The sequence below is a fragment of the Dipodomys merriami genome, unplaced genomic scaffold, assembly GCF_024711535.1.
Source record: "Dipodomys merriami isolate MVZ:Mamm:240054 unplaced genomic scaffold, mDipMer1.0.p SCAF_6, whole genome shotgun sequence".
Lineage (NCBI taxonomy): Eukaryota > Metazoa > Chordata > Mammalia > Rodentia > Heteromyidae > Dipodomys > Dipodomys merriami.
The window spans coordinates 43,085,569-43,099,657 of NW_027206179.1; positions in this window are offsets into that span (position 1 = coordinate 43,085,569).

Sequence of the window (14,089 nt, forward strand, 5' to 3'; positions counted from 1 at the left end):
TCGTTGGTCGTGGGGCTTGAGTGCTGTCCTGCAGCTCTTCAGCTCAAAGCTAGTGCTCTACCACTTGAGCCACAGAACCACTTCCTAGAGATTTTTTTCCTTCTTAATGAAAATATATTTCCTTTTTTTTCCTTTTCTGGTTGTGGGGCTTGAACTCTGGGCCTGCACGCTGTCCCTCAGTTCTTCAGCTCAACTCTACCACTTAGCCACAGCACCACTTCCAGCTTTTTCTGCTTAGGTGGTGCTGCGGAATCAAACCCAGGGCCTCATGCGTGCAAGGCAAGCGCTCTACCACTGAGACACCTTCCAGCCCTTCTTCTTCATTCTTCCGAAGAATGTGACCCTTTCCAAATTTCTGATATTGCATGAAATCTTAAATGGACGTTATCTGAGTACAAATCTCACTATGTTACCCAATTTTGTTTAATACTGTTCTCTTTATTGTTTTAATAAGTTGAATTGTTCCTTTCTGTATTCAGTGTGGAAATTAGGTGTTTCTTTTTCGTCTTTTTCCCAGGACACACAAAAATGCATTGATTCTTGATGTATAGACAATTTATGTGAAGTCTGTTGGTTCATATGTTGAGAGTTTATTGCAAATGAAAAGGTCTCCTGTAATGCATCTTTCAAATCCTAAGTAGTCATTGTGCCTATTTGTGTGCAGATGAAACACAGTTGAACAAATAATCATAAGGGTGATTCTGATGGCAATTGGAAGGTGAAAATCAGACTTTTATGAAATTAAATATCAAAGCCTTTGTGCAATAATAAGGGATAAAGCAATATTACAGTAACAACTACGAGAACTAGACACAGAAGGAAGAATAATGAACACACAAGTTGTGAATGTTATCTGCCAATTGCAATTCCTTCTCATTCCATTTTCAATGTAGAGACTGGTAATATAATACTTTTCCTGAATTTAAGTATCTGGTTGTTTATTTTAAAAATACTTAGTATAAACAAAATCTATTTACTGGAATAAATATGTTTATGTTATTAGATCTGCATTTTTAGTAATTGTTGCTCTCTTTTTCTACCCTTGATGCTGCAGAATCAAGTGATTTATTTTTCCTATGTAATTGTCAGAATTAGAGTTTTATTTCCTTCCTTTCTTCTTTGTTTCTTTTTAGTCAGCATAGGGTTTTTTCATAATATATGTTTTTAATGTAAAAATACTGTACAGAGGGGTTACAGTTACACGAGTAAGGTAATGCGTACATTTCCTATTAAATATTGTTACTACCTCCTTTGTTTTCCCCCAAACATCCCTTCCCTCCCACCTCCCTAACTCCTCCCCACCCCAAGTTGTAAAGTTCCTTTTCAACATTGAATGGGTCAACTTGTATTCTTATTTAAACATTTTGTTATTTCCCTTCCCCTCCCCAAATAATAAAAACATTTGGGTGCCCTCTATCATGTATATATATTTTCAGTCATAGGGTTTAAACTCTTTTCCTGGGTGCTGTCCCTGAGCTATTTTGCTCAAGGCTAGCACTCTACCACTTTGAGCCACAGATCACTCCTGCTTCTTCTTTTTTTATTTTTATTTTTTTTTGTCGGTCGTGGGGCTTGAACTCTGGGCCTGGGCGCTGTCCCTCAGCTCTTCAGCTCAAGGTGAGTGCTCTACCACTTGAGCTACAGCGCCACTTCCACTCCTGCTTCTTCTGTGATTCATTGAAGATAAGTGTCTCCCAGGGTTTCACCTGGGCTGACATTGTACACGATGATCCTCAGATCTCAGGCTCCTCAGTAGCTGGGATTACAGGTATGAGACACCAGCATCTGTCCTTCCTTTCTTACTGTTTTTTTCCCTCTCTTATTCCCATAAAAGTTACTTAACATTTACCATTTCACTAAATTTATATGATATAGCACTATACGCTGTATTAAAAAAATCCATGGATTCTGCATAGTAGGTATGGTAACAAATAGCAGACCTAAAATTCTGTATAAGAAACTGTCAAATTGGGGTTTGAGATGTGGCTCATTAAATAGGTTGAACACTACTCAGAGAACAAAAGCATTAGGTTCAGAGATCAAGTCCTGATATCAGGCCAAACAAGAAAAAGAAAAAGTAAGACAAAGAAACTATCAAATTGTATTCTAAATAGAAAATAATTTGACACAATTAGAAGCTCTACAGAGTGTTTAGGAAGGAAAATATTTAATTTGATAAGCAAATTAGCACAAGTTGCGATCTCAGCTGTAAAACATTTGGATTACATCCCAGACACCAAAGGACCAAAATTAAGAAATAAAAATTAAATTAAAAAGTTTGGAAGAAAGGTATACAGGGTAACAGGAGTTGGTTGGTGACATAAAGGAAGGCACCCAGATGTAAATGAAGTTGTTTCATAATCAAAAAGTGCAACATTTTGGTTGGACTGTAGGCCAAGGGATAATGCTATAGTTTTTTAAATTACTAGGAGACATTCCATGAATGTTTTTGTGAGTCAAGACAAGACCAGTGAAGTTTAATCTAAGTCTACATAAAATAGCACAATTCTGTTCCAGAGAAGTAAAGGATGTAACTTGCATCTTTAAAAGATTTCTCTGCCTTCTCTCAGAGTCCTAGTATTGTGCTGTATGTTGATGTCAATAGGGCAGTAAGAAAGCTAGGGCCGTAGAAAGGAAGAAGGCAGGTACAAAGAGCACAGTCTGATACATTATTCTTTATTAGATAAGCGATAAAACACGTATCCAGGTATAACTAAATGAAACAATTTTCCCTGTACTGCCAATGGCCCTTTCACTTTTTTGTCTTTTTGATTCTCAGCATGACTGTGCCCTCTCATGCTAATATCAGCAGAGCAGTGACTTTCTTCTCTCAGATCATTTTACATCAAAATATAAAAATGTACTTTCTCAAATTATTTAAAGTAGAAAGTAAGTTGTCTCTGTTAACTCCATTTTCTTTTTCTATTCACTCTTACAGAAATATGCCATTAATGCATTTAAATGACTGTCTTTACATGTTTTGGCAGTAAACCTATCATTTTTATTCAGAGACTGGTGTGTCCTTTTATACTCTGGGCAAACCTTCACCTTGTCTGTTTTATCTCTGTCATGCTGTTATGTGAGGTATATCTCTTATTTTGGTGGTCATTATGTAATGTACATGATGACATGACATGACAAGGTCTGTCTAGACCGTAGCAGGGGGCTCTGATACCTCCAACAAACTTTTGAATTCTTTTTTATGTGTACTTGTTCATAAGTTTTACGTACACTTCAAAATCAGAGCAGTTCTAAGTTCACAGTAAAATTTAAAAGATAGTATTGAAATCTCCTACACAGCCCTGGCTCCTACCAGGCATAGATTCCATATTATCAACATCACCTACCAGAGAGGTACATTTCTTACAAGTGATGAACTTGCCTTGACACACAATTATAGGCCTCAAACCCATAGTTCATATTCAGTTTCACTGTTGGTGTTTAGTATCCTGTGGTGTTTAACAAATGTAGCACGGTGTGTATCTATTGTTATGATATCATGCAAAGCAATTTTACTTTCCTAAAACTCTGCCACTTTCATAGTCACCCCTCCTGCTCCAAATCCCTAGCAACTATTGATTTTACTGCTCAACAGTTTTACCTTTCCAGGATTTTATACAGTAGTCTTTGGTTGGTGTATTAAAGTGTAAAATAGTCTTTTTAACTTAATCCATACCTTTTATTTATTTATTTAGTTTTATATTATCTTTAATATAATTGTATATTGTATTGTATATAATTGTATATATATAATATAAATATAATTATATATATAATATTGTCTAAAGGAGCTTCAATTCAACAAAGTAGTTTATGACTATAACATATTTTGATCAATGTCACCCACCCCTTTCAACTGTGAAAGCCATCCCTTTTCTTCACTCTTCTTAATGTTGTAGGACATACAGTTCATTTTCTTTTAGTACTAAACAGTATTTTATTTTCTGGATTCCCAATTACTAAGTTACTACCTACTGAAGGACACCTTTTTGATTCTAGCTTTCACAATTTTGGATATAACTAGTACAGATACAATGTGTGGGTATTTGTGTGGACATGTATTTAACACTGTTGAGGAAATAGCAAGAAGTCAATTTGACCAGTTATTGTAAGTATGCTTAATTCTCTAAGGAAATGCTAAATTATTGCTGTGTAATATTTGCCTTTTCTGCAATAATAAGTCTTCTTTTCTTTCTTGCACTAACCCTCTTTTCTTTCCTTGCTGCCTTCCTCTTTCCCTCTCTATATCCCTCCAATCTTCCCTTCCTTCCTTCCTCTCTACCTCATTCATTCCCTTCTTTCCTTTCTTCCTATCTCTTTTTTTCCTTTCTGAATCAAGGTCTTGCTATGTATCTGTAGCCTCGTCTCAAAATCCATATGCAGCCTGTACTGGTCAGGGACTAGAGAACTTTCTGCCTCGTCTCTCTGCCTCCCAAGTGCTAAAAATTCTTAGTACTCCCTCCACATCCTTTACCACAACAACAAAGATTGTTCTGATTTTGAGCATTTTGAATTTTTAGGTATATAATGGAATCTCATTGCTTTTTTAATTCTAACTTTTCTGATAAAGTATAATGTTAAGCTTCTTTTCATATACTTATTTGTCCTCTATACTTGGGCTATAACCTCTACAACTCATACATCAGGATGATATTAAAAGTTGATTCTTGAAAGAATGATTAAGGCTCCCTGGTACCACCTTCATGAATAAAATTAGGTTTCTGATTGTTTCCTGAGTGGGAGACAGCTACCACAGGAGTAGGTAAGTAATAAATTCTCATGTATTCATCTCTTTCTAATCACTTGTTTGCTTTCATGGTCTTTCTCTGTCATAGTATGTCTCTTTTTTCCTGTTTCTGTCACTTTATCTCTGTACTTCATCTATTTCTTTCTGTCTATGATTCTTTCTCTTTTTGTCATGAGTTCTCATTGTATGATAACTTTATCCTTTTGCTATGCAATGGCAAGAAAACCTTCAATGAATTCACTTTTCCCAATATTCTCATCATCCAGGAACATAAGCCAAATAAACTTCCATTGTTTATACCTTATCCAATCTGTGGTGTTCTGTTAGAGGAACATAAATAAACTAAAACACCATCTGTTTTTCTTTTTGTTGGAGTAGCTGTCAAAGATTTTGGCCCACTTAGCATTGAGTTGTTTGGGTTCCCATTGTTAAGTTTGGGAAATACTTTGTTTTTCATAACATTCTGTAGCCGTGAGTTTTTGAGTATTTTCTCATTTGTAGTTCATCATTGCAGCCTTTCTCTCCCTCTTTTCCTTTTATCTCCTTGTTTTCCTCCTCCTCCTCTGCCTTCTTTCTCTCCTTCCTCCTCTTCCTTTTCCTTCTCTTTGTCTCTTTTTCTCTGTCTCTCTGACTCTATCTATGTCTCTCTCTCCCCTAATCTCTCACTCTCTTCCTTTTCTCTCTCTTCCCCTGCACACCCAAGGATCTTCCTCTCAACCTCATATACTGTTGTGTCTACCTCTGAGTGAAAGAGTTATAGGCATTCTTCACTACACTTGGTTTATTTCTTTTCTCAGGAGTCTTTTGTAGAATTGAGTATGCTAATTTTAATGATTTCTACTTATATTCCTTGTTCTATGGACTATTGTATGTTACTACTAAAATTTATCATCATACCAATAGTTAGATTTTCTCTAATGTTGAATTTTTTGTTTGTTCAAGTTTTTTGGTCCTGGTCCTGAGGCTAAAATTCAGGGCCTGGGCACTGTCTCTGAGCATTTTTGTTCAAGGCTAAGGCTAGTGCTCTACCACTTGAGATACAGCTCTACTTCTGCCTTTTGTTACTAAGAGATAAGTGCCTAGGCTGGTTTCAAACTGTGATCCTCTTATCTCAGTCTCTTGAGTAGCTAGAATTATAGGCATGAGCCACTTCCTGTGGCTTCCAGAGTTGAGTTTTAATAGATTATTTTAAGTTACAATGTTTCACTTAGAAATAATTTTTAACAGCAAAATTGCCTTCTTCCATCTAAAAACTTGAGCTGTCTACTCTCTGCTAGTACTATACATCATTTAGGCTATATTTTGGCTCTGAAAATTGCCTGTAGGTTTAGCTGGTAAGGACTTCCACAGGCTGTTTACTTATTCTAGGTGAACCTGGGCAAAATTAGCCTACATTCTCAGGATTCAAACCAAAATAAATGATGGAAGGAGGAAAGGATTGGAATGTTCAGAAAAGTGTTATTTAGTCTGAGATATTCTGTTTGAGCATCAGTGTTCTTCAGATCAGGAATTGAAAAACAAAAACCAAAACCAAAAACCAAAACAAAATAAACCTAGGGATATCTAAAAAAGTAAACTTGTTATCATTCCTCAGAATGCTAGTCAAATAAAGAAACTGGAAGGATAACTGATGCTGATGCTTCTATCAGCTAACCTATAAAACCTATTTTTCCTGGTGACAAGGTCAGGGCACTATGGAAGAGATAACTGAGAGAGCAATGCAGAAAGGATGCACAATCTTCCAGTCGACTGCTACTGTACTCTCTGCTGTTAGTAAATTTCACTAAGCATTTTCTCTTGCACACACAACTCTCTTAATATTTTCTCTCTTAGCATCCAACTGTACTACCATAATGCAATGGGGTTATAGTCATGAAATTCCCTCTGTCATGATTTCCTCCAGTAGTGATCACTTCTACTTTGGTAAAGAAAAGTAAAGTGAACATCAGGCTTTTCTATACATAAACTTCTCTCCAGTGAAACTTGCACTAATAATTTTCCTATGTTTCTAGGCCCCAGGATAATCCCTGATGCCAATGACTAATTTCAAACATCAAGCTGACCCTAAGCTCACCTAAGTGGCATATCACCCGTTGTAAATGCAGGCTCCACATCCAGCCTATCACTAGACTAATTTACATAGCTGCAAGTTCCAGTGACCCAGGTGGTCCTTGCTAGTAGATTCTTGTGCTCTTCTAACCTAAGGAAACCTTCTGCAAAACACTTCTGAGAATTTAGGCTTCAGTATTGCCTCTGCTTTATGTTAAACCCCGTGATTTTGTACTGGTGTTTGTCCTTTGTGATCAAGCTCCAAAACCCATTTCCAGTTGTCTATCCAGTCAATAAGGATTCAGGGCCCAAGCCTATTCTCTTGGATGCAAGCAGTAGATAAAGCTCAATGACAGATATTTTCCAACTCTGATAAACAAAAATCTCACATATACTAGTTTCAAATAATTGATTTAGAGTAATGTTTTACAGAGAAGTTTTCTTTCATAGAGAAGTCTGTACATTATACCAACGTCCACAGCTAATTTCAGGTCAGATATAAAAACATTAGAATGAGTAGAAACCTTGGCAAAGCTGAAATAATAAATTAAATTTCAAGTACACGAATACAAATCAAACAAAAATGCATACAAAATGTTTTCCACAACTCTTAAACTATGACCTCTTCCTAGGGGAAATACAATTCTATAACATCACATTCCTTATCAATAAAACCAGTTGGCTTAAGCAGGAAATCTCAAACACTGAATTCAGAGGCAAGGGAAAGACATTTCATTTCATATAGAAAGTCACAATTTCCATAATGAATAGACTTCAACCCTTGAAGGAATGACTCATATGTAATCAGAAAAAAAAAAGAATACAATGCTTGAGTATTTTTAGTCACTTTACACTTCTTAAGGCTAATTTAGTTTGACATTCAAGGAAATTAGTGTCAAACGCTTTGTCAAGCTTTAAAGGCTTATATCCAGCTTGTCATCTGGACAGAATGTTAGTTTGGCTAAAGGCTATAACTTGCTTCATCATTTTCCTTTTGAATATGCATTTGTGATTTATCACAACAACTGATACTTGATATATTAATGTTACATACAGATGACAACTTAAAGTTTAAGGAAATCAACATTTCTAGACAGAGTTGAATAAGGTCCTTTTGCTTTATTTATTTTTAACACATGTGGTTATGTGAATCTTTGGTCAGAGATTCAAACATAAAATACAATGATTGGATTAAATTTAATCTTAGTGAGAATATTCCATAAGTATTAAGATTTACAAAATGCTTATGTTTTTGATGACTTCATTATTGAAATATTGTAGTTCAGATCTCCCAGATGTTTATGTAATGACTAAGAATCATGTTAATATTGCTTTCCCAAGTAGTCATTCAGAATTTTCCATAAATTTGTTCTGACTCCCATGCAAATTTAACAAATTGTTTTCTGAATAATTTGCTTTTCTAACTATGCCATGTGTTTGCTATAAACTTATTTCCCTATAGAATTGAATAGTATGCAAGAAACTTAAGTTTAAAGAACAAATTAAAAATCTTACTGGCAAAAATTCCTACACTTGGGGCTGGGAAGGTGGCTCAGTTGTAGAGTGCTAGCCTTGCATGCATGAGGCCCTGGGTTCGATTCCTCAGCACCACATAAGCAAAAAGAAAAAAGCTGGAATTGGCGCTGTGGCTTAAGTGGTAGAACACTAGCCTTGAGCTGAAGAGCTGAGGGACAGTGCCCCGGCCCGGAGTTCAGGCCGTACGACCGGACCCCCCAAAAAATAAAAAAAATTCCTAAACTTTCATTACAGGTGAAAGATAATATATATGGGATTCTTTTAAGTGACCATTATTTGTCCTCTGTTTTCTGACAATGCTTACAATTTTTGAAAACTACATGCATAATACTTTGTCAGTGTAACCAACTATACCTTCTTTCTGCCATACTAGCAGTTATTCAATAATTAATTCAGGTTTTAAAAATATTTCATTAAAAGGATAGTGCATTCAAAGTTCTATTTTATTAAACATGATTAGAAAGAATATGTGAATGAGTGTATGCATGGATAAAATATTACTTCACATTAGGATTTAATTTGGATATGTCAATACAATTATGTTAGACAGTGTTTTTATGAAGAAATTATGGCTAAGACTAAATTCAAAAGTTTTGTTTAACTAGACAAAGGGCTTTTTCACTGATATACAAGTTTGAAGACTACCAATGGGACTAAGGAGGACAAAGAGAGAAGATATAGCTGGGAATGCATATTTATAGTAAAATTATGTATATGTATGCAAACAGAATATTGTAACCTATTGGAATTGTTTAAAGAAAGGGAGAAGAAAATATGGGAAGTAAAATAGGGGATGATTTTGGCCAAGGTATATTTTATGCCTATATGGAAATATTGTAACTAAACACCTTTGCAGAATTAATCTATGCAAGTTTAAAATAAAATTAAAGAATGAAAAAAGGAACTAATAACATAATTTTATGTTAGACTTCAGATTAAAAGCAAAAACATTTACATAGGTAGTAGTAAGGGTGAGGTTACTCAATAAAATATTGCTATTTACATGATTTATTCAGGCCATTGGATTCTTTATTCTAGATGCATTAGTCAATATTACATTGAATATCACAAATCTTCTACCTCCTTTTTCTGTTAGAATATCATCTGTGTCACAGAAAAACCATTAAGGTTGTGAAATCTTATGGCCTATTGGAAATTTCTCTCAAGCTCTGATTTAGATTGGGAATGTTGATTTGATAAACATTAATTATGGTAATGTATTTCATAACTGATAAGTGCAAGCTTCAAACCAGTGCTATGGTCAAGTACATTAATTAAAAAAAACTAGATGGGATTTTAACAGTTGTAGATCTGTCTTCCTGGGTTGTAGGGGGAACTATCAATAAATATGCAACTAATAGTGGCTAAGAATAAAGTTTAAACAGACTGTAATAAAAGCCCTAATAATTTTGCAAATGATAATAAGAAAAATGCTTCACATTTATGAACTTCAGAGTTGGTGAATTTCAAAGGGAATTAATAATTTTTATGGAAAAAATGGTCAAAATAAAGGTTGCATCTTATAAAAGTAAAGAAAAAGACAAAAGAAGCAAATTCAATAAACTATATTTGTCTTTAATATTTTACAGAATAAATAGGGCTAATATTTTAAAATTCATCTTCCCATTGACAGGTACAAGAAGGAGAAAAAAGGAGGAAAAATTGTACAGAAAGAAATCAAGTCAAGTTCTGTTTCTACAGAGGAAAAGTGGCTATTTTTTTATTGCAATAGATGAGGTCAAAGCTATATGTGGCTTGAAAAACAAAAGGCCAAGAACTACAAAGATTTAAGATAGAACAGATATTGGATGATAGACACATTGGAAACATCAACAAAAACAATTTTAGCTTTACAATCTTTTTGAGAACATTTTTCAATTTGAAAGAAATGGAAAACATGTTAAAGTTCTTTTTAGGAAACCAGATAATATAATGGAGTGCATAACTCAACACTAAGACATTTATTTAAGTGTTATATCCCCATCCAATTTGGTATCAAAATATTGATGGAAACACAAGAATAAATATATATGGAAAGAGAAAGAAAGAAAAAAGAAAGGAAGAGAGGAAAAGTAAGAAAGAGAAAGGGGGAAGGAAAGAAAGAAAAGAAAGAAAGAAAAGGAAGGAAGGAAGGAAAGAAAGAAAGAAAGAAAGAAAGAAAGAAAGAAAGAAAGAAAGAAAGAAAGAAAGAAAGAAAGAAAGAAAGAAGATGAGAATAGATATTTTGCTAAGAATATGTGCATGGCAAATATTAAAATTTAAAATGTGAACTCATGGAAAGCCTATGAAGCAATTAATCACTTGGTAAAAATCCTACCTACAGAGAACGGAATGTGAATAGAGAACTTGAGGTGTGGCTCAATGCTAGAGCTAAAAAGAGGCCAGTTCTATCTCCAGTATTTCCTTCCCACTTGCCAAAAAAGGGTATGAACAACAAAAAATATTTCTGAAAACCAATCATATTGGGAGGAAATTATATTTAGAGTACATCAATTGCAGAAATAAGAGGCTTACATAGAAATGTTCTTTGAAATTTACTTTTTACACATTTTAATTGTAAAAATTCAGTAGAATTATTTATAATTGATTTCCACAAGATATGTGTGACATTCATTATTATTTTAACTTTTATAACAGCTATAGCAATTAGGTTGTGGTTTTTCATTCCAAGGATGAATTTATTATTCCTATGACTCTTATCCTATGTATGCAATTGCATTCAAAAATATAAAATGGATGATGCCTATGTGCAATATAAATAGATTTGTTTTATTTTGTCAAAGTAGAATACTTTGAAAATCTTCCCTCAGGGCGAATAATTGAAGAAAATTTCTGTCAAAATAGTTTTCATAAGAAGAGCTTTGAGGGATTCACAGTGGAATAAGAAATTAAGTTTCATGGAATAGTTATATATTCAGAGTGATTTACAGATGTTTTTACCTCTACTTTTTATATATTTTATACTTATTTGTTGTAAAAATATTGTATAGAGGGGTTAATGTTACATGAGCAAAGTAATGAGTGCATTTCCTATCAAGCATTGTTGCCTCCTACTTTGTTTTTCCTCTCTGATCCCTTCCCTCCCACCTCCCCAATTACATTCCCCTCCACACCTAAATTGTAAAGTTTGTTTTTCAACATAGTGTCTTGTACATCTTACTGTTACTCTACTTTTTTAAGGTAGAAAATTTAACGTTTATATATTTTGGGGGGAAGTTAGTTTTTTAATTAGACAAATTATCAGTGATTTTCTATCCAAATTAAATTAGTAAAAAGTGTGTGTGCATCATTTTGATATCTGAGTTAAATTTTCTCAAAAATATGATTAAAATCAGAGCTTAAATGTTCCATTTTTTTTTTGCATTTTTGCTGCCCTGTGTTTCTACCTGTTAAAAGTATCCCATAAGCTGTATCTTTTTCATGACAATAAGAAGAACAAAACAAAACCCAAAACAAAAACACTTGTGAACTGTGTCTTGATGTCTATAGTTAATTTTGATTTCCAGAGAAACATATTGGAGTCAAATATTTGCAATATTATGTGAAAATATTTCAGTCACTAGTGACTGAACATTTAAAACAAGATTATCTTTAAAAATGTAAATGCCAATAGTCCTTCAGTCAAAACTCCTGGTATAAGGTAACACTTAGAAATAAAGTCCACTGCTTATCAGAATTTATGAAAATATATTTTGGGTCATCAAGATTTCATATAGTTCCTGTATTGTTTAAATTTAAAACAGTAAGACAACTTATAAAAAAGGTAGCTATTTAAAATATCAAGCATTGTGTAAGCTTCTCCAATCTCCTTGTAACCATCTGGGTTTATTACTGTCATTTTTCTGACTTTCCCACCAAAACTTATGTGGTTCTTCAGCCTTTCACAGATCTTAAGTCACAATGAATCTACTCATGAAATAGCTTGCATTGTTTCTGTGGAGAAATTTCTTCCACTCACAGAGGTTATTTGGTGAAGCAGAAAGTAGGTTGTTTGAGAGTGAGATCCGCACCTTGGTTTTGTCTCTCATGGGCCACCTCCAGCCCTTCTGCTTCTTTGTCATGAGGGAAAACAAGTCTCTCACTAGATGTAGTTGCCTAATTTAGGACCTGCAATTTAAAAATCCCAAGCTAGATGCACTTCTGTAATGAGCTTCTGTAATGTACTTTTCAGAATTAGGTTTCAATAATTTAGAAGAAAAATCAACAAAAAATAATGTAATTATGATCTACGTGTGCTTCGCTTCTAAAGTGGTTAGGGGACTCTTAACTAAACAGAAGCTAAATTCAGATTGAACTCAATAAATTAAAATGCGAATATGATAGCTTGAGATGTTCCAGTGTCACATGAGAATTTTTACTGTTTCCAGAACAGAAGTACCATCCTTTTCTTCTGATCCATGGAGGCTAGCACTTTCTTCTGATCCTTCTATATCACTTACTGGCTATTCCTTTTAGAATTGCCAACAGGATGTTTTTAAAATCAAGTATTTGTAGATTCTGATATAAGAGAACATCAAGTACATGTGACCCACGTAAACTAACATATTGTCCTTCATTCCAACAAAAGCTAAAATTTCTACATACCTATGTCATCTCTCTGTGTAAATATATATATTTATCTTTCTCTCTTCCTACATATGCATACATGTATAATTTCTATATGGTTAAAGAATTTCTATATGGTTAAAGTTTTGAGGAAAATCATTCATTTTTGTTAGTTTTGTTGAAAATACTCCAGGTGTATCTGAACTCATTTAAATGACTAATATTAAATTTGTGAAAACCCAGAAATGGTCAGAACTTCAGTTGCATTTGTAGCTTCCCCCCCGGGAGAATTTTTTTCCTTTTCCCAATAATAATAGACACTACAGTGGACATTGTTTTACTGAAGCATTGGGTGGTGCTTGCTCTGGAGATTCCACCATTTTTTCACAGTGAAATATTCTACAAAATATTTGAAACAATTATGTCATTATATTACTGAATAATAATATTTCCCCCGAAATTTTGGACTAATTTCCTAGTTTGCATGGTCTCTGGCTTTTAGTAGCATATAAAGATCCCAATGATGTTTCTTTTGTTTACTTAGAAGTTGTTCTAGTGTCTAACCATATTTTTGAAATTATAGTATAAAGCTTACAGGTCTAAGATAATGGTTTAACTTCCATCAGGCTGCAATGATAAGTATCTCTCCTTTTCCATACTTGAATTTAATCTTTCTCTCTAAATTTACAGGCTAAACTTTTACTTTCACTAGGAAGATCTTATTAGGAGAATTTTTATGATTTCAGACATAAGTCCTTCATGTATTCAACATGAATTCTGTAGATGAGTCTGCTTATTTCAGATTTTCATGATATACACATTAATCTATGAATTCCCAATATCTTGGCATTACTGATGTGTGAACACTAGGATACTCTAACTTTATGCTCTGTATTGTCTAATTGTGCTCCAAAGACAAATATTACATTAGGATATGTTTGATTTGGAAATATGGACTAATAAGAGGAATTTTCAGTGGAATAAAGCTTTATTGAAATCTGCAGTGAATAACCTTGTATGAAGTTCAAAAGATTTTGTCATCTTTTAAAAGTATGCTTAATTTTATTGATTTTCATGGTGATTATGTATATATACACATATATATATTATTTATTGATTTTATTTTATTGATGTTCATGGTGATTATGTATATATACATATGTAGATAGATAGATAGATAGATAGATAGATAGATAGATAGATAGATAGATA